This window comes from Balaenoptera musculus, chromosome 12 (genome assembly GCF_009873245.2).
Source record: "Balaenoptera musculus isolate JJ_BM4_2016_0621 chromosome 12, mBalMus1.pri.v3, whole genome shotgun sequence".
Lineage (NCBI taxonomy): Eukaryota > Metazoa > Chordata > Mammalia > Artiodactyla > Balaenopteridae > Balaenoptera > Balaenoptera musculus.
In genome coordinates, this window is record NC_045796.1 from 67,671,031 (window position 1) to 67,697,207 (window position 26,177).

Consider the following 26,177-nt stretch of genomic DNA (forward strand, 5'->3'; position numbering starts at 1 on the left):
CACAGTTACAGATCCGTTTCCCCTGTGGAGCCAACGTTCTCCCTGCCCAGTTCAGCTCCTCCAGCTGCCGCAGAGGCTTGGTGCTTTCCAGGCCAGTGCTGAGCTGTCATCCTGTGAGCCCCGCCTGCGCTGCTTTCTCGGGCTGGATCCCTGTTTCCTGGACTTCATGTCTGTCTGTTTCATGATCTACTCCCTCATTTTGCTGAAGTATATCATCCAACACCTTCAGAAAGAACACAAGCGAGGTAAACTTTATGATTCATTATGTGTTTGAAAGCGCCCAATGACCCATATATTTCTCCCCAGGGTGCACCCTGTTCTATAATCTCTGCATCCCCTGAAGACCGGGTACCTCCAGATCAAAAGACCCTAAAATGTCCCTCTTGCTCAACTGTTTTCTGGACCATTTTAAGCTAGAAGAACTGATCTTTTCAGCATTCGAGGGTCCCCACTCTTAGTGTGTAAGGAAATTCTTCCTGCCTTACAGTTACATACTTCTTTTTTCATTATATCCTTGGGCTTTTTCTGTTTAAGGACGTGGATTGGCATAAGGGGAGGGAGGAGGCCTAAGAACTCAACTGCCTGAAATTGACTCTCCTTGGCCTAGGAAGGCTTGGCAGTTTTCAAAGAGAGTGTAAGGTAGTATTCTCTTGGGCTGCCCCTTGTCCAGGCGTTGGTGCCCCACCTCACCGTGGGTCACGCGTTCTGGGGGCTCATATGCAAAACACCTGACCCTGAAGAGTCAGGATTGACCATTCTCAGAGGGGAGTGAGCTGTAAACCTGTGAGAACATCCATACCATTTTTTCCTAAAGGAGCCAAAGCAATTAAGGTGCTTCTGACAAGGAAGAGGGAAAGTTTTTCTAGGGTGCTGCTCAAATTAAGGGAGAAGGGGGGGGAAAGATTTATGTAAAAAGAATTGTGTAAAGATTTCCAGCAACCACTGTCTCCACCATGCTTCTCCCTTGCCTGCTTCCTTCTGTAGAAGCAGGAAACATAAGATTTGCATTTCAAACTCTTGTTACTGCTTGGAGTGGCTAAGTGACCTATATAAGGCCAATGGGCAGTTGAAGGGGAAGACTGCTAGGAGGCTTCTGAAAAGGCCTTCTCTTTCCAGACAGCAGAGGCTTGGAAGAAAGAAGGCTTCTGCTCCCATGTCTCCTTCCTGCATAGGACCCAGTGTGAGGACCTAATACATAGAACTATCATATGACAGTGGTGACAGAGAGCCCACATGTCTGGATGATGGAGCTGAGGATGGGAATGACCTTGATGGGTTGCCCCACCAACCCTGAGATCACACTCTCCAGACAGAAGCAATAAATGTCCCTATGCAATAAGCCACAGCAACTCGAATTTTCAGCCACTTGCAGTTGAAAGCTTGCCTAAACGATGCCTACATAGCTTTTCCTACCACCACGCTCAGCCATGCTCCTCCATGCAGCTCGGCTCAGTCCTGTCCACAGACAGGGAGTGTGGGCCATTCAGGGACTCAACATCAGGGCCCCCTTACTGCTTATAGGGCTCTGAGGTGGTGCCCTAGTAGGAGGACAGCTCCCCTTTAGCGCTGGATTCCTGCCTTGATCTTGGCCATTGCAGACGCTAATCCCACCAACCCGCACCGTGGAATCTGGACCCTGTTAGCAGCTGACCTAAGCTTCTTGGGCTGGCCGGTTCCTGCTTATCTGACATCCAAATACGGTCTGTTCCCAGATGCTCTGTTCTGGAGCTCATGGCACCCTGTCACCTCTTGCTAGAACTTTCCAAGCTCAGCTACTTGCCTTACCTTCTGTTGGGCACCCTGCTGTCTGTACACCAGGCTCCACCTGCCTGGCTGAACTGCCTTCTTGACCTTCAGCTGAATTTGCTGACCTTTCCTCTCCCAAACCCCAGCAAGGTGTCTGGCCCCATGTCCTGCCCCCTGAGTAGAATCACAGGTGTCGAGTAGATGGTGTCTGAGCCATCTGCATCCCCTATATGGTTGCTAGTCTACATTTAGTCCCTCATCCTATTACCCACTATAGTGAGATTATGGACTGCTTCTACATTTTGAGGCAAGCAGGGCATAAATGCTCTTTATAATATATTATACCAATGTATATAAAGTATATAAAAATACCAATATAAATACCAATAAAGGTTATTTAATGAGAAAGTTAATAGAGGCAAAAAGTAGCAATGGCTCAATCATGTCAGTTTTTCTTAGCTGAAGAAAAAATCATCCAAAAGAAGTATTTTCCATTTCTAAGTATTCCTGGTACTGTCCCAGACTGTCCCAAATTTTAGCTTTTTCATAGCAATTGTTTTTAATTAAGTTTTAAGTTAATTAAGTTTTTAACTGCTATGAAAATTAAGTTAAAGCTATAATGTCAGGGAATGTTCTTTTTTTTTTCCGTTTTTCAGTGGGTGATGATATTTTCAAAACAGCCTAGGCCTTCAAGAAACTATTTTTATCTGTTCGATCAGTGGGAAAGCACCAGGACAATCAGATCAGAGCTCCTGAAGCTACCGTGGCTCAGAAAGATAGGTTCCGTTCTCAAAGGTGTTGCCGGAGCCCACTCCCCAGGTGGAGCCCCGTCTTCCCATGTGGGACGTCGGCTGGCCTGTCCTCCTCCTGCCCATGGCCCTGTGCGGAGGGGAGGTCCCGGCTGCCCCAGCACACACAGCTCCTCCTGTTCTCTTTCCCCTCCCTCGGAAGGTATTTGTTGCCACTGCAAACGCCAGCCACTGTCCTGAGCGTGTTACAAGTACTAACCTGCTTAGGGTTCACGAACTTTCTGAGGTAGGCACTGTTATCCCCAGTTCATACCCGAGGAGGACAGAAGGCACGGAGAGGTGGAATCTTTTGCCTGAGGCGACCCAGCTAGGGCGTGGCCAAGGTGGGGTGCAGTGGCAGGCAGCTTGGGCTCTTGACATTTTGCTGAAGTCTGAACATCACTCAGGGAGACAAAGGCCAATGTTTTGAAAAAAGGTATAAGGTCCCGAGTAACAATGAAATGAATATATTTTAAAAATCGGATCCTCAAGAGAGTAAAAACTGGACAAGCACTTGCAATGCGAGCATTAGATGTCCATTAGAACTGTAATGTCGTTATTAAAATCCGTTCTAAACTGATAATTTCAGATTAAAGAACTAGAAATGTCATTTAAAAAGGAAACTATCCTAGAAAAGTATGTCAGCATTTTCCATTTTGTGCTCTTTCTGAACAAAAGCAATGGTGAGAGGCTTGTTCACCATCGAGAAGTCTGGAGCACTGAAATGTGATTAGTATTTGATAAGGATGGAGATTCTGAAAAGTGAAGACAAGGGACAGTATCTGTGGGCGGGTGGGAATGAACATCTTCAGGAAAAAAAGAAATGTTAACAGAACTCTAGGGAAAGCTCGAGGAGAGCCACCTAGAGTCCTGACTCATGGCTGTTGAGAGCATTCCTGCATCTACCCCCAGGCATGGCACTGGGGACACCAGGACAAAGGCGTGCCTGCCTCAAGGCGATTGCAGATTAATGGAAAAAAACCAAAGTGGTAAAACAGGAAAGGACCACCCATTGTGATATGAGCCATCATGGTATGAGGTCAGGGTGCTAGAGGGAGCTCCAAAGGGGGGCCCTGTGGGTAGCCTGGGAACTGGACAGCATCTGGGAAGAAGTGATGCCTTAGCTGAATGCTGATGGTTGCAGAGAAGTTGGCCAGGCAAATATAATGGAGAAATGGTCCAGAAGTAGGAGTAAGATGTTCAAAGGCCTGAAGCAGAAGAGATTGTGATACCTTTCGGACTCAGAAGTACTGAGGGCCCTTCCTTATGGCTGGAGCAGAGGCAGGGTGAGAGGCGAGCCCGAGGAACCAGGAAGGGACGAGGTGGTCATGATGTGCCCGCGTGTCCCTGGAGGGATGTGGACCAAATTGACAGTCCCAGGGAGCCTTAGTCCAAGTCACTGTCATTCCTCACTTGAGCTGCTGTGGTCGCATCCTTCCTGCATCCCTCCTCTGTTCCCGTTCCCCTGCAGTCCATTCCCAGGAAGCAGCAAGGGTAAGATTGTATTGTGACTGCCCCTGGCTTAACTCACTTCATTAAGATCTGAGACACTTTACATGCCTACAAATCCTCACCTCCTCCAGGCTGCCGATGGCAATCACTCACTAAATAATGCCGTGCACTCTTTATGACTCTGCAGACGTAATCAGAACAAATGGGTCCAAGGTAAGGGGACAAGATTTCAGCCTAAAAGAACAATGCTCTAATGTAAGCTCTGTGAGAGCAGGAACACATCCATGTTGTTCCCTTTGGTATCCCCAGTGCCCGCCACAGGGTGAGGACACACTGTTGACTGAATGTGTAGTAAGTGAGACTGACAAAGGTGGAATGGGCAGCCTGTGAGGTCGAGAGCCACTCATCACTGGAAGTAATCAGGCCAACATTGAATGTCCACCTGCCCAAGACGCAGGAGAGGGAAGCCTGCCCTGGTAGGACCACAGACGCATTGACCGCAGAGATCCCTTACAATTCTGGGATACTTTGTGTTCTTTGATGACCCTTGTGAGACAGCAAATTCCTCCAGGGCAAGAATTGGGAATGAAGAAATAAAACAGTGTCTCTAGAGATAAGGGCTACCAAACATAGTACTTTTATTATCTCTCATGGGAAAAGAAAAACATTCAAAATGACTCAAAACTGAATATGATGAAAGTGAAATTTGGGATTTTCTCAGGAGTCTAAGTTTAAAGATAAAGGAAAGCTTCACAGAAAGCTAGCAGCCTGAATCTCAAAAAGATACTTGCACACCCATGTTCATGGCAGTATTATTCACAGTACCCAAAACGTGGAAGCAACCTAAGTGTCCACCCACAGATGAATGGATAAATGTGTGTGTGTGTGTGTGTGTGTGTGTGTGTGTGTGTGTGTGTGTGTGATGGAATATTATTCAGCCTTGAAAAAAGAAGGAAATTCTGCCAATTGCAACAACATGGATGAACCCGAAGGACATTATGCTAAGCAAAATAGGCCAGACACAAATACTACAATACAAATATTTTCTTATATGTGGGATGTAAAATAGTCAAACTCATAGGAGCACAGAGTAGGATGGTGGTTGCCAGGGACTTGGGGTGAGCTGGGAGGGGAATGGGGAGATGTTGGTCAAAGGATACAAACTTTGAGGTATAAGATGTATAAGTTATGGGGACGTAATGTATAGCATGGTGACTAAAAATAGTGTTGTATTGCATACTTGAAATTCACTAAGAGGGTAGATCTTAAAAGTTCGCACCACAAAAAAAAAAAATAGTAAAGAAGAGAAAGAAAATAGTAACTGTGTAAGGAGATGAATATGTTAACTGGCTTTATTGTAATGATCTTTTCACAATATATACATATAGCAAAACATCAAGTTGTATATCTTACAACTTTTTTTTTTTTTGGCTGTGTTGGGTCTTCATTTCTGTGCGAGGGCTTTCTCTAGTTGTGGCAAGCGGGGGCCACTCTTCATCACGGTGCACAGGCCTCTCACTATCGCGGTCTCTCTTGTTGCGGAGCACAGGCTCCAGACGCGCAGGCTCAGTAGTTGTGGCTCACGGGCCTAGTTGCTCCTCGGCATGTGGGATCTTCCCAGACCAGGGCTCGAACCCGTGTCCCCTGCATTAGCAGGCAGATTCTCAACCACTGCGCCACCAGGGAAGCCCCCTTACAACTTTTATACGATTTTAATTTTTAAATTATACTTCAAAAAAGTGTGTGTGGGGAAGCTAGCTAGGAACCTGAGACTCTCATATAATTATGTTTTGCTTAATGGGCTTTTCTTTAGCAACTGCAGAAACTTTCATATTTTCCAATTGGAAAATTTGAAGTATTATTTTCATTGTGGTAAAACATACATAACATAAAGTTTACCATTTTAACCATTTTTAAGTGTACAGTTCAGTAGCATTAAGTCCATTCACATTATACAACCTCACCACTATCCATCTCCAAAACTTTTTCATCATCCCAATCTAAATATTTTTAAATATTAATATTTTACCTAGCAAATGTGTTCAAAAGTTGGAGGTAAGCTATTAATCAACAATTAGCTTTAAAAAAAACACACAAAAAAACCCAGGAAAACCAATAGAATGTTATTTTTTGCTAAAATCAAATGAAGTTGCTTTCAAAAGGAATAAAATAGCTGAATTTCCTGAGTAGGAACAGAGCTTTCAAGGTATTTTCTATGTTTGTAAACTGATTTAAATGACATTTATTTGAGTATCCAGAGATTAAAAACCATATAGATTTCATGCCTATCAATCACACTGGTCAATAAAACCCCCAAACACCTTCTATTTCCAATCAATACATGAAGCTTTACAAGCATAGGTTCTCCTGGAAAATCTTAAATCATCAGCCTCATGTAATTTGGTTACTGGCTTTATTTGCACCTGTTTGAACTACAGTTGCTTTCACAGCAGGGGTATAATGAACTCCACGTGCCCATAGCAGAATCTCAGAGATAAGACTTGAAATGCATTAACAATCAAAGTCATTTTTGACAACAGAGCTAGTTTCTATCCCTTCTCCAGCTGACCTCACGGGGGCCTCTCCACGCAGGTCTGCTTGCATGCTGGTCTCCGCTGCCAGAGACCAGTGCAGAGGTGGGCCTGGGCCACAGAAATCACAGACCCCCAGGGTGCTCCATAAGACAGCCCATGACAGTACCTGACGAGCGTGCACAGCGGGGCCAGTCAGACCGATTATAATCAGCTTCACATTGTTTCATTTTACTTCCTCCATTTGCTAGAATCACCAAATTCAAAAGATTACTGGGCAGCAAAGGTGAATGAAGCAAACAGCTAATATCAGACACCATTTCAAAAGCAACTGCTTGGATAAGCCTTTAATAGAATTTCCCAGTTTACAACTCTGAAGATGAAGAAGGCAAGTTACCATGGAAACAAATAGTCTCTTTAAAGAGAGAGAGGCTCCTCTCCTGATCTGAGCTTGTTCCACAAGGGAGGAGGGTGGAGGGAGGTGGGAAAACGCAGGCCGAGCATCTGCGACTAGAACAATGAAGGGAAGTCTTCTCATTAAAATCTTAGCAATGAAATAAGCTTGGAGGGTCAGCACAAGACAATTTTTTTTTTCTTGGCTGTACTATTGAAAAAACCTCATCAGATATTTTGAGACACTTAAGCAAAATGACATTTTATTGGTAGTTTCTTTAATTTTTTTTCTTTATTCAATTAGTGACACATGCTGGTGACAAGTGAAACCTTCCAGTACCTGACATAAAAGGCAAAGAGGACTCGCTTTTCCTGGTCTTCTATCACCAACACATACCATTGAGGTAACACGCCATTGGCTGCTTTTCTCTGCCTCTTCCCTGTTTTTATATATATATATATATATATATATTTGTGTGTGTGTGTGTATACATACATTTAAAAGAATATATACAAAAAACCTAATTTAAAAATTGGACAAAGGACTTAAATAGCTATTTCTCCAAAAAAGATATACAAATGACCAATAAGCACATTAAACGATGCTCAACATCACTAACCATTAGGGAAATACAAATCAAAGATATCACAATGAGATGCCACTTCACACCCGCTAGGAGAGCTATTATTAAAAAAAGAAAAAGAAAAAAATAGAAAAGAAGTGTTGTTAAAGATGTGGGGAAATTGGAAACTTTACACACTGATGGTGCAGCCACTATGGAAAATAGTATGATACTTCCTTAAAAAATTAAACAGAATTACCACATGATCCAACAATTCCACTTCTGAGTATATACCCCAAAGAATTGGAAACAGAGACTTGAACAGATGTTTGCATACCCATGTTCATAGCAACAGTATTTACAATAGCTAAAGAGTGGAAGCAACCCAAATGTCCATTGATGGGTGAATGGATAAACAAAATGCGGTATATATGTACAATGGAATATTATTCAGCCTTAAAAAGGAAGAAAATTCTGACACATGCTACAGTATGGTTGAACCTATAAGACATTATGCTAAGTGGTCTAAGGCAGCCATAATACTGTATGATTCCACTTATATGAGGTACCTAGATTAGTCAAAGTCACAGAGAAAGAGGGTAGAAGGGTGGTTACCTGGGGCTGAGGGGAGGTGAGAGTGGGAAGCTAGTGTTAAATGGGTACAGAGTTTCAATCTGGGAAGAGGAAAAAGATCAAGAGATGGATAGTGGTGATGGTTGTACAGCAATATGAATGTACTTAGTGCCATAAAACTGTACATGTTAAAGAGGTAAATTTTATGTGAATTTTAACACAATAAAAATTTTTAGATAAATATATATTTATATATATATGTATGTACAGGAGTTCTTTTGTATACACAGATGTTTTGTATATGTAGATGTACAGGGATTTTGTTTTTGCCCTTGATTGCTTACTTTTGCTAAAAGAATTATACTACACATGTGTTCCTTATGTAACAAACCCCAAACCTTAATGGTATAAAGCGACCGTTTAATTATGCTTTGAATTAAGGATTCTATGGATCAGGAATTTGACCTGGGCAGAGAAGGGACAGCTGTCTCTTCTCCATGGTGTCTGAGGCCTCCTCCGGGAAGACGCAAAGGCTGGAGCAAGAATCATCTGGAGTCTTCTTCATTTGACTATCTGGCAGTTGCTGTTGGATCCTCACTTGGGCTGTTGACCAGAACGTCCACATGTGGGCTCTCCACCTGGGCTGCTCCTCTGAGCTCCCTCATAGCATGGCAGCTGAATTCCAAGGGCAGCATTCCAAGAGAGCAGAGCAGAGAACATGGCTTTTTACAACGTAGCCCCAAAAGTCACATTGCATCGTTCGGTATACTCAATTGGTTGATGGAGGGGCGATGCCATTGTGCCCTCTTTGGAAAATACAACCTGCCATAGCACATTGATTCATCTTCTACCTGCTTTTACAATATCTCATTGACAATCCCTAAAAGCCAGTAAAGATGTAACTTTTCAATTTTTCTCATTTCTTTATAATGACAAAACTACTTTAAATTCTAAAAGTAATATAAGTATAGGAACAAAACTTGGAAAACAAAAATCTCTTACAATTCCCCCCCTTCAACCAATCATGGTAATCATTTTTAGACTTTTTATTCCATAATTTCCTCATAATGTTCATAGAGTTTATGTTTGTTTTTTAAAATTTCCCCTTAGCACATAAGCCCCCAAATTCACATCTCAACATTAAGTTATCTTCTGTATTTTTCTTGTGTGGACAAAGCAAAAATAAGAGTAGGGTACACCACGGGATAAGGTCTTCAGGTAGGGACTTGCTTAGCCTAATCCTACTGACAACTACTAGGAAAAATCACATCAAGCCTTCAAGTCTTCCATCTTCTTTCTAAGGAGCATAAAGCAGAGGCATAACACACTAACTCCAGAAAAGTAATGTCATGAGTGAGCTGTGCCTTCTGCCACGTTTGTGTAAGGAGCAAGTGACTGACCTCGGTGTGGAATACCAGCTGGTGACCTTTCACTGTTCTCTGCTACAAAGGCTTGGCTTTGGGGTTTCAACAAAATACGTGGATCTAGCAAGTAAAGTTCGGCAAAGCCTGTGTCTCCCAAACTCAGCTCCAAACTATCGCTGGTTTTCATTGGCCTGCTGTGAAATGACAAAAATAACAACAGTGGGGTGAGTTTTTCATGAGCTAAATGGATTCAATTTTTTTAAAAGCTGGGCTTTATTCAGAGATCATTCCTCTTTTAAAAATGTCAATATTGGGAATTCCCTGGTGATCCAGTGGTTAGGACTTGGCATTTTCACTGCCGTGGCCCAGGTTCAATCCCTGGTCAGGGAACTAAGATCTCACAAGCCGCACAGCCAAAATAAAGGAATAAATAAATAAAATAAAAATAAAAATGTCAATATTTTATAACATAATTCTGAACATAGATTTCCTTAGCATTCCTAATTAGCAAGGTAAAAAGTTGGCAAATCTAAACTTAGTTTCAGTCACCTGACTGATCTGTGACATCCCAAATTCTGAGAAACACTGATCCCGTCTCCTTATGAAGAGCCTTTGGGTGTGATGTACATTATTTGTCAAACAGGATTATACTGAGGTTGGGGAAAAAAACTGCTTGACATGGGAAGAGGATGCAAAACTCTGGGCTCTGCTTGTGATGGTCCAGTTGTGTGGCCTTGAGCACATCATTTATGCTCAGAGCCTCTTCAGCCATCAAATCCAGTCCACAACGCTGGCCTTCTCCACAGAGCAAGCGGGGGTGAAAGGCTTAATTGTGGAAAGTGTAGAGAGCTGTGTGAGTGCTGAGTGTCTTATTGCTGCATCCTCGTAGCTTTCCCTCACAAAGACTGCTCAGTGGGCCCTGTAATAGCTGGTGAAAAATGTGAGGAGGGACATCCCAAGTATTTCCCTGGGAGTTCCTAATTTTAATGAGAAGAATATTCTCTAATTAAAATGGCGCCGCAGAAATTTTTTTAAAACAAATTGCCATCTAATTTCCCTTTGATCTGTTTTTTCCACTTGGGTTGCAAGGTTTTACAGAATTTTCCCCAAACGCTTGGAGTCTGCAGTAATTTCATTTCATTCTGATTAAACTTCAAAGGAGAAAACACCAAGCCACCAGAACAAGCTCAGCTTTTTTCCACTTCATTTATTCAATAAGCATTCTCGGGGCATCTGCAACGTGCCTGACATTGTGCTGAGTGTTGCAGATACAAAGATGAATAAATACAACTCGGCCCTTGCCCTCGCTGGGTTCAGTGTTTCCAGGACCTGATCAAGCCACAAACAAAACATTGTAATGCAATGGGATGACAGTAGAAACACCACCACACAGCCATCTTCTGTAGGGTCTTGTGGAAGCAAAGTGGCGGCCCTGGCTAAGCTGACACTTTAAATGAAACTTAAAGTGACTAAAATTTAATCAAAAGAAGGCATGAAGGACATCCCAGGCAGAAGAGACAACAGGTCCAGGGGTGGGAAATGGCATGGCCTCTGGTGTATGTGCACGTATGTATGTGATCATGTCCATGTATATGTATATGTATGCATCGATGTATGTGTGCATGCCTGTGTTTGTGTGTGTGTGATTGTGTTTCCAGAATAGGAAAGGGCTGGAGTAGGTATCATCAGGAGACTCTACTGCGTGGCGTGGGGACAGGCAAGTTAACCTGAAGCAAGCTGGCAGCAGCCTATATTCGCTGTGGGTGTCGGGGAAGGAGATTCAAAAATTTGCTTTAGACAACCTAGAAAGAAGAATAAAACACTCCTACATGGAATGTTAAACTAAATTTGACTTTAATGCATGTTTTGAACACACACCTGTTGGAGGCTCTGCAGACACCAGCGCTGACCCTGGAAAGAAGGACCCGAGTTCTCCTGTAGAGGTGACGCGGAGGCGCGATCCAGGGCTGCTCAAGCTTTGATGTCCATATGTATCACTGGAGATCTTGTCAAGGTGCAGATTCTGACTCAGTGGCCTGGATTCTGCATTTCCATCCAGCTCCCAGGTGATGCGAGTGCTGCTGGTCCGCGGAGCACACTTTGAGTAGCGAGATCAAATGCACTTGTTGCCCGATGGCCTGCCAACCTAGACCTGCCACAGGGGATTCACTGCCCTCAGCTCAGCGCAGAGACCTCCAGAGGACCGTATTCAGATCCTCCCTTCAACCAGGCACAGGGCCCCATCCAGCAGGAGTCCAGGCCCTCTGGTCTGAGAGACCACAGACCTAGAATTGAAGGGTGGAAGTGGGGAGGAAGGAGGCAGAAATGGTGAGATGGGGCTGGCACTTGCTCAGAAAATTGGCCCAGAGTGCTCCTGTGACAGGAATTAAGTGAGACACTAGGGCCACAAGAAAAGGAAGCAGGAGCTCAGACAAGGGCCCAGGCAGAGCCTCAGTGTCAGGGCAATGAACACTGATCATGTGCCAGGGACTGTCTTCATGCTTTACATAGATGTCACATTCATCTTCACCCAAAGCCCTTGCAAAGCAGACCGTAAATCCCTGCTCACAGATGAGGCACTTGAAGTGCAGAGCAGTTCAGTGAATCACCCGACCACCCAGCAGTCACACAGTGGAGCCACAGCTCACACCCAGCTCTGCAGGATCTGAAAGCCCAGGTCTTCCAGGGACCACACACTGCCTGCTTTAACGATGGACGAGATCCAGGCCCTGTGCCTGGGCCTAAGGGGCCCTAGGCTAGGGTCTTTCGATATCTGAATCCAAAAGCAAGTGACGTCAGCCATGAGTGTCAGGCCAGGAGGAAGCAGGTCAAGAGAAGTCGGCATCTGAAGAAGACCTGGTATCTGGAACTGGACCACCCTTGGACAAAGAGGCCCAGCCCTCCTGGTCCTGAAGGAGATCTGCCTCCATGTAGGCCAGCCAGGGGTCCAACACGGCCCTCATGGTCTTGGTATGTGCAGAGGTAGACAAACTGGTTAGTGGGCATCTTAAAGCCATCTTGGACAGAAATCTTGGCAGAAATGGAATATGTGCCTGAGAAGAAGGAAGACAGAGCACTAAATGGGAAGGACTGTCATCCGACAAATTGTCCTGAACACAGTGATCAGTAATTGGGAGCTGCTGTTACTATTATTATTGTTGTTATGGGGTGCTGTTTCTGTGCATTGCTGCAGAACCAACCAGCGATATACTAGGAACATTCCAGGCATAATTAGATATGAAATATTCCCAGGAAACCGAAGTCTAAAGGAGTCCAGCCAGGTAACTAAACAAACCAGCTGAAGCTTCATGCTGTATGAGGGAGGAGCATTCATCCCCCCAACGTTTTGTAGTCACTAATATTCAGATATCAGGATGCAGTTTGCACATGGTCGCTGCTTATGCCCACTGCTTCCTCCTCGTTGGGCTATCATAGTTCAAAAATTGTATTTCTAAATGCCAGGAGCCTTCCTATAGAAAGAGCCTCAGACTGGAGCTGAAAGACCCACTCTCCTCCTCACTGACACTCTCTCTTTCTCTTTACCCTTGAAATGGAGACGACTGCACCTGTGGTACCTGCCTCAGGACCAAAGGAGATACAGTGAGTAGAAGGAGGTAAAGACTGCCGAGCCCTACACACAGAGAAGCTGTGATATTACCCTGACGATGTCTTGCCATTCTATTCTAATTTGGGAATGAATTCTTTATTAATGTTATTATTGTTCTAATATCCTCTCTGTTTCTTCTAAACTGCCTCGATCCTTTGAGGAATAAGGTAGCATTTACTAACATACATATATCCATAAAAGTCTACATGGAACCTAAAAACAAACTTATAGATAGATCTTATGTATAGATATAAATACACCTAATATGTATATAGACATATGTATGTATACACACACACACACACACATATATATATAATTTTTCTTCTGTACTAAACTCAAAGAACTACTTGTTAAAGCAGGTGAGACATCTGCACAATTAGTTTAAAAGATTATTATTTAAAAATGGAAATAGCTTGGAGCAGATGACTGGAAATCATTCCTCGCTGCAACTCAAATGGAGGAAGCTGTCTAATTCTTGGAAATTTAGACATTCTTCTAGTAATTTAGCACAAAAATGGGCCTGACTCAATCTGTTCTTCACATTTTGGTAATTTAAAAGGACATAACAGAATTTTATTTTAATGGTAATTGCAAACTCATGCAGAAAATGTAAATGCACATTTCATGATTAGCTTACAGCATAAACTATGGCTTCTATTAATGTATTCCAATTTGTAATTCTTTTCACAGTATGAGATTTGAAAGCTGTGATTAAAATTAATTAGGTTAAGTAAAGTTTATCCCCCCTGAGCACTGCTATTGGGAAAAAGCAAGAGGAAAATGCGAGCTACATCTGGCTCCGCAGGAAGCTGTGTCTTCACACGAAGTAGGCTGACTTCTCTTCTCCCCACAGAGGTTGCATGCTGCTTATTTGGCATATCTCAAGCACCATGTAGCTCCTCAAGGAGCTGATTGAACCATTAAACTATTCTTTGCTGGCTCACAAAACCACATAGGCTGACTACCTCATCTTCAAATAAGGATGTTAGGTAGATCCATCGATTGTTTAAACACAATACATCTTGGGGGGAAAAACACGTACGTCTGGCAAACCTAAGATAATGTGGCCACCCAGAATTGAGCACCATAATTGTGTGAAAGAGGTGCCAAGTGAGGGAACAATAATAAAGATAATAACTAATCCACAATTGTACAGAGCCCTCTGCTTTGCACAGAATTGTCTTGAATATTACCTCACTTGATCTCCTCAACAATCCTGACAAGAAATCCTTACTGTTGTCCCATTTCACAGATGAGGGTACTGAGGTTAAGTGAGGTACCCAGGATCAAAGAGTGCTGGAGAACAGACCCAGGTCTTCTGAATTCCCATCCTGCACTCCTTCTATGGCTCAGCTCTACAGCTACTGAAAACAAAACTAAACTAAACTTTTAACCTATACCTTGTCTATGTTTTCACAACGGGTTGAAATTCATTACCAAGTTTCCTAGGATATGAACTAAGGCAAAGTTTAACAACTCCGGAACGGTGTTGTACATCCCAGTAAGCAGAGCCTAAATCTGGAGGGCCAAGACAAGACAGAGTGAAAAGCTGGCACAGCGACACTCTCTTCTTATTGAAGATCTTGGTTAGAGTTCTCCAGTCTTCCCTAACTGTCCTTTGGCTTAATACCCAGCCACTCAGGCCACCCCTGGCTCCTCTTGTTTCCTTTGGCACAATGGAGTCCCAACTCTGGTCCAGGCCGGGAAATACAGATGTGGATGACACACGCCCTGCCTCTGGCTTTGCCTGACCCATGCCCTGAGTCATGATGGACCCTCATCTCCTGTGACTCATTCTTCCTGGCTCTCCACACTGCCTGACCTGGCTTCTTCCAGGGAGGACTAGATGGTCCTATCTGTTAACTTGTGATGATGTGTATTATTAACATGCCACTGAGAAACTCCTCCCCTGGGTAGTTTAAATGACACCTCCTCCAGTGTAGTGAAGAGAAGAGTAGCTTTCAAGTATGGAAAAATGGGTTTCATTCATAGTTCTGCCGAGGCCCTTGAGTGAAGCATTTAATCTCTCCTCTGTTTTTAAAATCAGTGCTTTTGTCTACCAGCACTATCTGATAGAAATTCTGTGATAATGGAAATGTTCTACTTCTGTGCTTTAAGTATGGTGGCCACTAGCCACAAGTGGCCATTAAGCCCTTGAAACATGGCTAGTGCCAGTGAGAAACCGTCTTTTAAAACTTCTTATTTAACTTTAATTAGTTTCAATTTAGATAGCCACATGTGGCTAGTGGCTGCAGTGTTGGACAAAGAAAGTCAGTGACCTCATCAGCCTCCTTCATCCCTAGAGCTCTATATAGAATAAAATCTAAAGGTGAGAATCTCTAGCTCATATGATAGTAGATAGTGGGAAAGATGGGAGAGTGGATGTAGACCTAGCAATGACCCTTATATCCAGCCGCATGGAAAACTACAAGCTCCCGGAGATTAGACACAAAATACATCTTTGCTTTTAAGGTGGAGGATGGTGTAAGAAGACTTCTTCTCTATTGCCAGTTGAGTTTGGGCCAAGGAAGCCCAGTTCAACGTTCATACGTAGGTAGTTCCTACTGCACACAGCTGGTGTGGTGTATCTGCTAAAATATCAACAAGTGAGCAGGGATGAGTCTTCAGAACCGTTTGCTTACAGAGGCTCCCAGTACTCTTGTTCTTTCCTCCTGCTGCCTGTCAGTAAGGATCTGGTGAGCTCCTCTCCCTTCTACCCAGCTATGAGGAATGCATTACCCGGAAACATGTCTTAGTTCTGCTGGGGAATGACATTCTGTTAGAGCTGTCCAGCAACAAATAGACTAAACAAACCTGTGAACTCCTTTACTAAAATCCATTCAATTCAACAAACAGGGACAGCACTGAACCAAGGCTGTAGAAATACAAAACATGAGACATGTATGAGACCTGACCCCTGACCTTTAGTCAGGAACTATCGAGGGGATGAGTGAGAATTCACGGCCCTGTGCTACTGGTTAGAGGCAACAGACTATTATGGGAAGTTTATCAACAGGCTTAGATTTTTTTATATATACATTTGTAAATATTCCCTATGACCACAAAACACTTGATACGTTTCTAAAATTAGCTAATGCAACTTCCCTGGCGGTCCAGTGGTTAAGACTCCGTGCTTCCACTGCAGGGGGGTCGGGTTCGATCCCTAGTCGGGGGAACCTAAGATCCCACGTGCCGCATGGTGTGGCCAAAAAAATAAAAAATAAAAGAATAATTTAAAAAATTAGCTAAAAGTGTGTTTACAGACTATTAACTGTCAGGAGGAATTCTGAAACTATCACTTAAATACATCTCCCAAATTTTGTGTCTCAGGAAATTGGCGCATTGTGGAGTAAAATTCTGGATTAATTGCTGCTGAGTCAAGGAGAAAACCTGCACAGAGGACAAGGCCAGGTGAGCATTGCTTGATATTCTTAAGGAAGCTGATTCAAGGGAACAACCCCACATGTTGAAACCAAGGAGTCTCCAGAAACAAAGGATATTTCCCTGAAATTCAGGAATTAAATGAAGGATTGATGTTTTACATGATAGTTCAATTAAAAAAACAAACAGCCTGTGCTTAGAAGTTGGAGAACACAGTTGGGGTTGTGGAGCGGGGGAGGTGGGCATCCTTCAGGCTGGAGGCCGGGTGGATCCCTGTTAAATGGAGGGCATATCTTTGTTCTCAGACCTTTCCCTTCCCCACACAAAAATGTCCATATTCCATCGTAGAACCATGGAAGTCAGAGGTCAGGAGATCTTGGGGAGTGTTTTGTCCAGCCTCTCCATTTCACAGCAAGAAAACAGAAGTTCAGAGGTTCACATAGACTCTGAGCAGGGAGTCCCAGCTCTGTCTGGCCTTCGGCCAACCTGACAAACTAATCCTGCTTGATGTAACCCCTCCCGGTCCAGGAAATCTTCAGCTGTGGGAGAAACCCTTCAGCAAACCCCGAATGCTGCTGTTTGGGTCCTGCTTTCCCACTTCCCAGTCAGCAGAGCCGGACTGACTTGGACAAGGAGGTAGAGGTTACAGTTTCCAACTTTGAGGTCAAACGTCACATTTCCACAAGTTTCTAGAACTGGCAACTCTGAGCAAATTACTTAACTTCACTAAGCTTTTGTTTCCTTTTTAAATAATACAATCAACTCATAATGCTTTTGTGAGGAACAAATGCAGCAGTAAAGCCTTTATAAAGATTAAGCACTCCATAAATGTCAACTTATTTTATATTACTATTACTATCAAAAGTTGACTATTGTGAACTTGTACGATTAGTCTGGGGCTTTAGAAGCAGGCAGACTCTACGTCTGGGGCCTTGAGGGCATTACCTAACCTCTCCTAGCTCAGCTTCCCTCTGCAGTGCGGGGCACGCACCTGTCTCTCAGGATGGCTTTGGGGATTAAATGGCACAATGTATGTACATGAACCAGTAGCACTTGTGTCTAGTAGCTGCTGGAGGGCTGCTCCTCTTACTTCAGCAAATCCTGACAAGAGTCCTCTCAGGAGAGTCAGAAGATGCTGGAACACAAAGCAAGAAAGCTGGCCTCTGTCCGAGGTTCTCACCGTGCATGGCCGCAGTCTTCTGAGATGGCTGATGAGGAAGGTGTAATTTGCGAAGAGAATCATGGTTCCTCCTCATGCCTGACTCCCCTCCTGGCAGAGGTCTCCTCCATCTCTGCGTTCATGACGGGGCTTCAGGAGAGGGTCCACCTCATATATCCTATTTCTATTTCAAAGTTTGGGAGATGTATTTAAGTGATAGTTTCAAAATCCTTCCTGAGAGTTGAGTCTGTAAACATACTTGTAGCTAATTTTTAAAACTTTTCAAGTGTTTTGTGCTCGTAGGGAATATTTACAAATATATTTTAAAAAACCTAAGCCCGTGGGGCCGCACCCACTCCAGGGCATAGGCGTGATGATATATACATTATATTTTAATTTCTCATCCTCTTAAAATATCTGTCTTTGTGGAAGTCCTATAATATACATGATGTATTAATACAGTAGTGCATATATATACTGAAATCAATATTCATAGTGAGGTGTGTGCTTAAAATGATTTTACAGATAGGGGTGCCTCATCATCAAGTTTGGAGACCTCTGCCCTAGAGGTCAGCTGGGGATGGAGGACACACAGTGAGGCCCAGCCAGCCCCTCAGAAGATGAGGGGTAGGGGGCTGAGCTAGGGGAGCCCATTCAGGTGTGCAGAATCTCAGATCCCTGGAGAATTTCAGAGATCAGAGAAGGGCTGAGCAGGGCAGGAAGTGGTTCTGAGGAGGCCTCCACCCAGGTCAGGCAGGAAGGCCCAGGCCCAGGGCCAGGGCTGAGGCTGGGGAACAAGCAGAACCCTCTGCTTGTCTCTGCTTGGGGAGCCATCACTCGGTGTAAACGCAGCATGACCTGTCAGGGTCCGGGTGTGCACCTCAGGGTGTGCGTTGCCCTCTGAATGAAGTTTTCTCCTGGTAATGCGGGCTGTGAATGGCAGGGGTCTCCCTTGACTCTTTTCATTGTTAACTGTCCCATAAGCACATCCGGGGCTGGATCTTTCCCATTTTTTGTTTTTGTTTGTTTTTTGTGTGCTTTCTATTTTCAGCACTACTAAGGGAGAGGGGTCCTCCACTTCCTGGGGGAGAAGAGGGGTTGGCCGATAGGTTTTACTGAAACGGGGGTGTGGGCATCGGGATGCAGAGAGGCAGAATCCCGGGGACGCAGGAGCAGGATGCTAGAAAGGGGAGAACACCATATGGTTTATAAAGGGGCTTCACACTCAGACCTCACAGCCGCCTAAACCCTGGGTATTGTTAGATTCCATTTTTCTAAGAGAAAATGGAAGATTTAAGCCACTTCCCCAAAGTTGAACAGTGAGCTAGTGACTCAAACGAGCCTTTAGACTCCTAGGCTGGTGCTTTTGCCCCTACCTTGAATCTCACAGCGTTTCAGTGCTTTGGTCGGGGTGATCAAATTAAATAAAATTAAATTAGGAAATTGGGTTGTAAATCTGTGAATAAAATGTTCAACTTATAACATTTCTGTGAGGAGGATGTTGGTGATCATTGCCCAGGTGGGTCTGTCTGTGGGTCCAGAATCCTTCCCAGACTGAGTCTTGCTTTTTGTAACCACTAGGTGGCAGTGCAAGCACAGCCTTCCAGGGTCCCCTTACCAATGACGATCCCGGGCGGTGACAAGTGGAGTTTCCTACACCAGGCTGGGATGAGTCATCCCACAACTCCTGTGTCGTGGTATCAGTTTCAGTGTGTCTGATTATCTGGAGTTTTCTCTCTGCTCTCCAGCCTCACCAGAGGCTGCTCTATCTGCATAGACATACCTGCTGTGGGACCTTCTACTGAATTAAGTAGAATTAGTGAATGACGGAGATGCTTAACGGTGCTGCCCACCCTTTGAATACTAAGTAGTTGCCATCCTTCTGAGTAAGCAGGGCTGCCCGGGATCCTAGAAGGAAAATTCCAGGTCTCCTGCTCTGTGCCTCAAAACCAAATCCTCAGGCTATGTAACATCTTGGTCACTTTCAGTTGCGACCAGTTACAGAGTTAAGTGCTGTTAATAGGAAATCAGAGACTCAGAGGTGGTGAGCTAATTTCTCCCAAAATGCAGTGTGTAACATTCTCATTGCAAAGAAGGGCATCTTTGGAGTGTGACCTAGCCTGCCTAACTCTAGAAACGAGCACCCTGCACCAAAATTAATTATATTATTCATATTAGTTAATGCATATTGAGCACACAGGAAGCACTGTGTTATACACTTACTATAGATGACCTCCTTTACTCTGACAGTGGCTAACAGAGGTATATGTCATCATGATCCCGACCTTCAGATGAAGAGACTGAGGATTAGAGAGGGGAAGTGATTTACCCAAGCCATGGAATCTGCATGAGGGTCTCTCGGATTGAAAGCCTACCACCTGTGTCGCTCTGTGAGGGGTGAGCACATTCTTTCACCACGTATAGTGTCTCACCCCAGCTCTGCCACAGAAGGGGACTCGGGTTCTAGTGCAAATTCTTTGATGAGGTAGAGCAAGATGCAAAGATGCCCACCCAGCTGGGACTGGCGGGAAGTCCCCAGAGGCCTGGCTCAGCGACATTCAGCTAGACAGGGCCCATCCCGAAGGCGAGGTTGGCCTGACACAGGCAAAGACAGAGGTAGTCTAGACCATGAGGCAGGTAGTTCAACAGCAATGCAGCCAACATGGGGGCAGGTAGCCCATGTGCTTGTCTAGACACGTGCTTCCCTAGTGCCTTTTATCAAACCCAGCTTGACTGAATGGCAATCCCTGCTTCTCCTTTGTGCCTCCAGATGGAAACCCTACTTAAGTCTTAGGATCAGTTTGGAAGTAAGATAATGCGAGGATCTTGATTTCACTCTGGAATGGCACATTTTCCTCTAGGTTATTTCCCAAAGGCTTGATCATGATGACTCTTCCACGGGTCTGCATGAAAATGAGAACACAGGACAATGTGGTGAGTTTTTCATAAAACGACATTTATTACATTGAGAAGACAATCCCTAATTTTGAGATTCTGCCCTTCCTATTTCTCTATGGTTAAAATGTTTCTCTTAGGAAGCAGTGGAAGTTGATTTATATCTTAATAATGTTCCCTGGAAAAATAAAAACTTGACAGACCTACAGAGCGCTCCCCTTTTCTTCTTCTTCATTAAAAAATTTTACAGATTAATATCTGGGAACCCCAGCTTTGGGTGGTCCTCAAACTTCGCTCCCCTGAGCACCGTAGGAGTGTTTCATATACTGCCATCTAGTGGTCATCCCGGCTCACGTTTGCTGATTCCTCCCTTTGAGAAAACAGTGTGTATGAACACAAGGGGGGTGTGTGTGTGTGTGAACTCAATTAGATGCCGACAAGCAGAGATATGTTAGCATGGAAAAATGCAGGTTTTGAAAACTGTGTAGAAAGATTCGGAGTGAACAGCCCTCCTACTCCCAACCCACGTGGGCAGAATTGAAAGCAGTTGTGTGGGATTAGCACTCTATTTTTTTCCAACATCCACCCTCAAAAGGGCAGCAGCACAGAGCCGTTCGTGCTCAGGAGTGCAGTCAGCTAATAGGACGTGAGAAGCTGAAGAGGAGAAGCTTTCAAGACTAAACTTGAACCAAATGTGTTCCCAATTTAGCTCATACCTTTTGAACCACAGAGGCATCCCTTCCAACTCTGGGAGGACGCATCAACCTTTCAGAAACGGGTGAGTGTAGGTTTCTGCAGGCGCCTGGTGTACTTGGGAGCGTGGCAGGAAATGTGGGTTTGCAAATATCAGACAGGCCTGACCTTTGGAGTGACCTGTGTGTAGAGGTGGCTGCCAGTAGCAGCTGGTGCATCCCACCTCTGTCCTTCACGGCTGCCGCAGCCTCTGGAGTTCTGTGTCTGCAGCCTCCTGCTGACCTCCTCCAAGCTGACTGCTCATCCTCTAGCTCGTTTCAGACTGCTAGAGGGAGAGCAAGGGGAAAGGGGAGAAATGCAGAAGTCACGTCTAGGGCAGACAGGAGACGGGGTTGCTTCCTTAGAAGGCCTGCACAGCCCTTCCAAACCCCAGAAGACCTTGTGTAGAAGGGCCTTAAACCACATGGTGTTCTGTAACTCACCTGAGTTGTCCTGAATTGGGTCAGGGGATTCAGGTTCTGGACACTGGTGCGCGAGCTGACAGGCTATAACTTGCTAACGGGTTGTATTCTGAAAGGTTACACGTATATTAGCTCTAGTTGAAATTTGAAATACATTTACACATAAAACCAACGAGCTACAGTGCTTAGGTTCTCAGGCTGGCTCAGAAAACCCATTTAACCTCTTCTGTGTTTCTGAGCTGCACTTTGGACCTCCTTTGAGCCACCTGAGCTTTCGCTGAGTGGGGCACATGGTGGGGATGGGGAGGTTCTGCAGGGACTTAATCACTGATTCTTTTAATAATTCCCAGTAGAAATTCCTTAACACATCAGAAGAGGACCCAGGGGGGAAAAACTAGAAATAAAGAAATAAATCTGAATATAATTAATCACATTTGCCAAGGGGATGTATTCAAAGAATGCTTAGATAAGACAGCAGCCAATAATTAAAGGAAGAAATTGCAAGGGTACAAACGGACTTGCTACGGTGCCCTTGCTCCCCGGGCTCTGGACACCCAGGGCTCACTTGTGCCCCTTTCAGTCTTCTCCTCAGCTGTCTGTGATCCTAGACAGCTCTGCAGCCCTTAGGTCTGGCTCATAGTAGGTGCTCAATAAGCATCTAATGAGTAGAACTGCCAAGAGCAGGCATAACCTCCTGCATTCATTCTACACGTAGTAATCAAGTGTCTGCTGCGATGTGGGTGTGTGCTAAGTACTGGATCAACAGAGGGCTGGGAGGTTGGGTCCCTGCCTTTGTACCTTGTGGCAGACTGAATACTGGCCCACCAAAGTGCCAACATCCTAATCCCTGGAACCTTGAGTATGTTGTTACCTGACATGGCAAAAGTGACTTTTCAGACATCATGAAGTTAAGGATCTTGAGATGGGGAGATCATCCTGCATTATCCAGGTGGGCCGAATGTACTCACTGAGGTTCTTATGAGAGGTCACAGTGATGCAGGCCCACAAGCCAAGGAATACAGGCGGCCGTAAGAAGCTGGAAAAGGCAGGAAACAGATTCTCCCCTGAATCCTTGAGAAAGATCACTGCCCTGCTGACAACTTGATTTTACTCTGGAAAACTGCTTTCAGACTTCTGACCTCCAGATCTGGAAGATAAGTTTGTGTTGTGTGTGTTTGTTTGTTTGTTTGTTTGTTTGTTTGTTTATTTATGGCTGTGTTGGGTCTTTGTTATGTGCAGGCTTTTTCTCTAGTTGCGGTGAGCGGGGGCTACTCTTTGTTGCAGTGCGAGGGCTTCTCCTTGCGGTGGCTTCTCTTGTTGCGGAGCACCAGCTCTAGGTGCGTGGGCTTCAGTAGTTGTGGAGTGTGGGCTCAGTAGTTGTGGCTTGCGGGCTGTAGAGCGCAGGCTCACTAGTTGTGGCCCACGGGCTTAGTTGCTCCGCTGCATGTGGGGTCTTCCTGGACCAGGGCTTGAACCCATGTCCCCTGCATTGGCAGGTGGATTCTTAACCACTGCGCCACCAGGGGAGCCTTATGTTGTGTTTAAAGCCACTCAGTTTATGGTAATATGTTACAGCAGCAATAGGACATGAATATAACATGAATAGAGTTGTAGCTTATTAACTATTTTGTATAAAGCATAACAGACATTAAAAAAGTAATCCCAATAAATTATGATAATAGAGAAAGCATAGAATGTCGATTCTCTCTTCACAGGTTGGCTTAATAATTCATTCTTCTCTTCGCCAGTCAGAGTAACTGTCTGAGGCTGTACCTCTCTGGGGGCGTAGCAATTCACTTCGCAGCTTCCAACATCAGGTCCTGAGGCTCCAAATGCTTATGAAAAACATTTTGATATAAAATCCCTCCCTATAATAACAACTTTTACTTAGGAGGGATAGTGTTCCTTAATTGACAGTCAAGTTCAACTTGGATTTTTGGTTACAGCACCCTAAAAAAGAGAGAGAAGATCTTATTTGCATCCCATTTCTCCAATGAGGAAACAAGCACAGATCTGATCAAGTTTGCTTCGCCACCCACGAGCAAGAATATGAGCTCAGCTCTTTTGACCCGTCAACCAAGGGTGTTCCCTTGGCCTCAGCTCTTTGTTTTAAAGGCATTAAGAAGGGGGAAAAGAGGTGTTAAACACGCAGGCGAGGGGCAATAGTCAGCTTGCTACAGAGAAAGGAGAGGAATTCTGGAGAAACACTAATAGTCAGAACCTCTGGAATAAGAGAGCCTCCAGTTTTTAAATTAAAACAAGGGGGAAAATTTGACAATCGGATGAGTTTCATTTTGAAACTCATTTAACCCGAAAAGTCAAAACGAAACTCCAGGGGTGCAAACCCACAACAATCAAAATAAAAACAAGTTTTCACAACCCCATTGCAAAGCTAAATATAGGTTTTACAGGTAGACCCACTCAGCTTCAAATTCATGACTTTTGAGAACTATTTCAAACATTATTTTAAAAAGAATGTCAATCAAAAGAAAAATAGTTTCTCGTGGGACGTATGGTAAGGCTGGGCTTGTGTGTGTGTGTGTGAGATGGGGGAGCATTTCCCTGACTTAGCTTCCCCCCAAAACCGTCAAGCTGGTTTTAAATACCATTTGTGGTCGCCTGCCCTGGCAATATGTTCTAACTGTGGTCAAAAGAAGCTGACTAAAGGTTTGTGTGTTTGTTCCAGGGGGAAACTGTCAAATGCCAGGGCCTTAGTGGATGGCCCTCAGTCACTTTATTTCTCACCTGGTTCGCTGGTGCATCTGTGTGACCCTCTCTGCATTCTGACGTCATAAAGAACACAATTCACATTGGAAACCAAAGTACTCTGGCTACAGCAGGGACAGTGCGTAGGGCCTTTCCTTTTCCTGCTCCTACGGCCTCACCTCTGTGCCCAGGAGGAGGTGGAGAGAGGGGCTGGAATCACCTGGGGCCCGAGGGTCGCCCCCGAAAGAAGGCCCCTCGGTTCCTCGATGTGCGGTGAGGGCTTTGAGCCAGGACTTTGAACTGCTCAGCAATTTCTTAGTAAGACGTGAGCACCAGAGTGTCAGCTGGAGCTTTAGGCTTTTGTCTGTGGTGGGCTGTTTTCCTGCCACGGTTGTTGTGGTTTACCGTCTACCTGAGTGTTCAAAACTGCTTTGCAGAATCCAGTGACTGAGCTTCAGATTTGGTACCACTCCTTCCCCGCCCAGCTGTGGCCCTTGGGACACACGTTCCACCGTGCGTCTCCTCCCACGCCCTGCTGCGTTTCCATCGGGAGGAGAATCATTAGTGAACAGGCACCCACATTGTCAGATCTTCAGTGTGTATTTCCAGGAATGGTAATTTGGGGAAAACTAAGATAGGTCCCCAGACTGCTGTACCAAAGATGATTTCCCCAAACGGACAGTGGAGATCAATCAACACCACGCAGCCCAAGAAAGGACTCGGGACCTCAAAAGTCTTAGAATTTTGGGAACCACGCCTAATTTATGCTCAGTAAATAACCATGAATATGTAAAAAATTTTTCAAAAATAAAGTCACAAGGATATTTATTAGGAGTTTACCTATAATAACAAAAAATGGGAAAAAATCTAAATAGCCGATAGGTTATTGATTGAATAAATTATGTTATACTCGTATTTTTGTCACAATCAATAACTAGCAATTGTTGCATGCTTACCATGTCCTGGATATTATGTATTAGCTTTATGTGTGTTATCGCATTTAGTGCTTAAAATAACCCCAGGAACTTACACTTAGAGAGGTAAAATTCCTTATCCATGAACACAGTGCTAATATGGTGAGATAAACAGTGTCTCCCCAAAATTCATGTCCACCTGGAACCTCAGAATGTGCCCTTGTTTAGAAATAGCATCTTTGCAAAGGTAATTAAGGATCTAAAGACAAAGTCACCCTGGATTCACCTATGACTGGTATCCTTACATGAGAAGAGAGAGAGCGATTTGAGACCCACAGAGACACAGGACAGAAGTCTACGGGGGCGTAGAGAGGAGGGAGGGCAGAGACTGGAGCACTGTGTCTACAAGCCGGGGGACGCCAAGGGTTGCTGGCAGCCGCCCGTAGCTCACAGAGAGAGGCATGGAACAGATTCTCCCTCAGAGTTCCAGAAGGAACCAGCCCTGCTGACACTTTGATTTCAGACTTCTCACCTCCTGAACTATGAGAGAATAAATGTCTGTTGTTTTACGCCACCCAGTTTGTGGTAATTTGTTATGGCAGCCACAGGAAATGAATACAGATAGTGAGTAGTACACACAGGATTTGAACCCAGGCTGACTCCAGAACCAGAGCTCGCCCACTGTGCTATGTAGACTCCAACAGGCTTAACATTGTATGTTTAATGTCACATTTGGGTAAAAAGTTTGAATATATGCATAGAAAAGAACTGGAAGAATATACGGCAAAATGTTTATTTCTGGGTAGCAAGACTCCAGATGGATTTTAATTTTCTTCTTTTTGCTTATCTGCTTTTTCCTTTTTCAGCATTGAAGTGCAATACTTTTCATAGTAAGATACACACTGAATGATGTAGGAGTGAAGGGGCATCGTGCTACAACTTACGCTC

The 26,177-nt window shown here is 44.5% G+C and overlaps 1 long non-coding RNA gene across 1 annotated transcript; it reads left to right on the forward strand.

Moving 5' to 3' along the window:
- LOC118905069 lies at positions 1-25,312 on the forward strand. Its single transcript, XR_005022153.1, has 5 exons — positions 1-245; positions 7,215-7,314; positions 12,967-13,024; positions 16,351-16,431; positions 24,296-25,312. It is a non-coding gene; the product is annotated as an uncharacterized LOC118905069 (long non-coding RNA).
- The last annotated feature ends 865 nt before the right edge of the window (positions 25,313-26,177 follow it).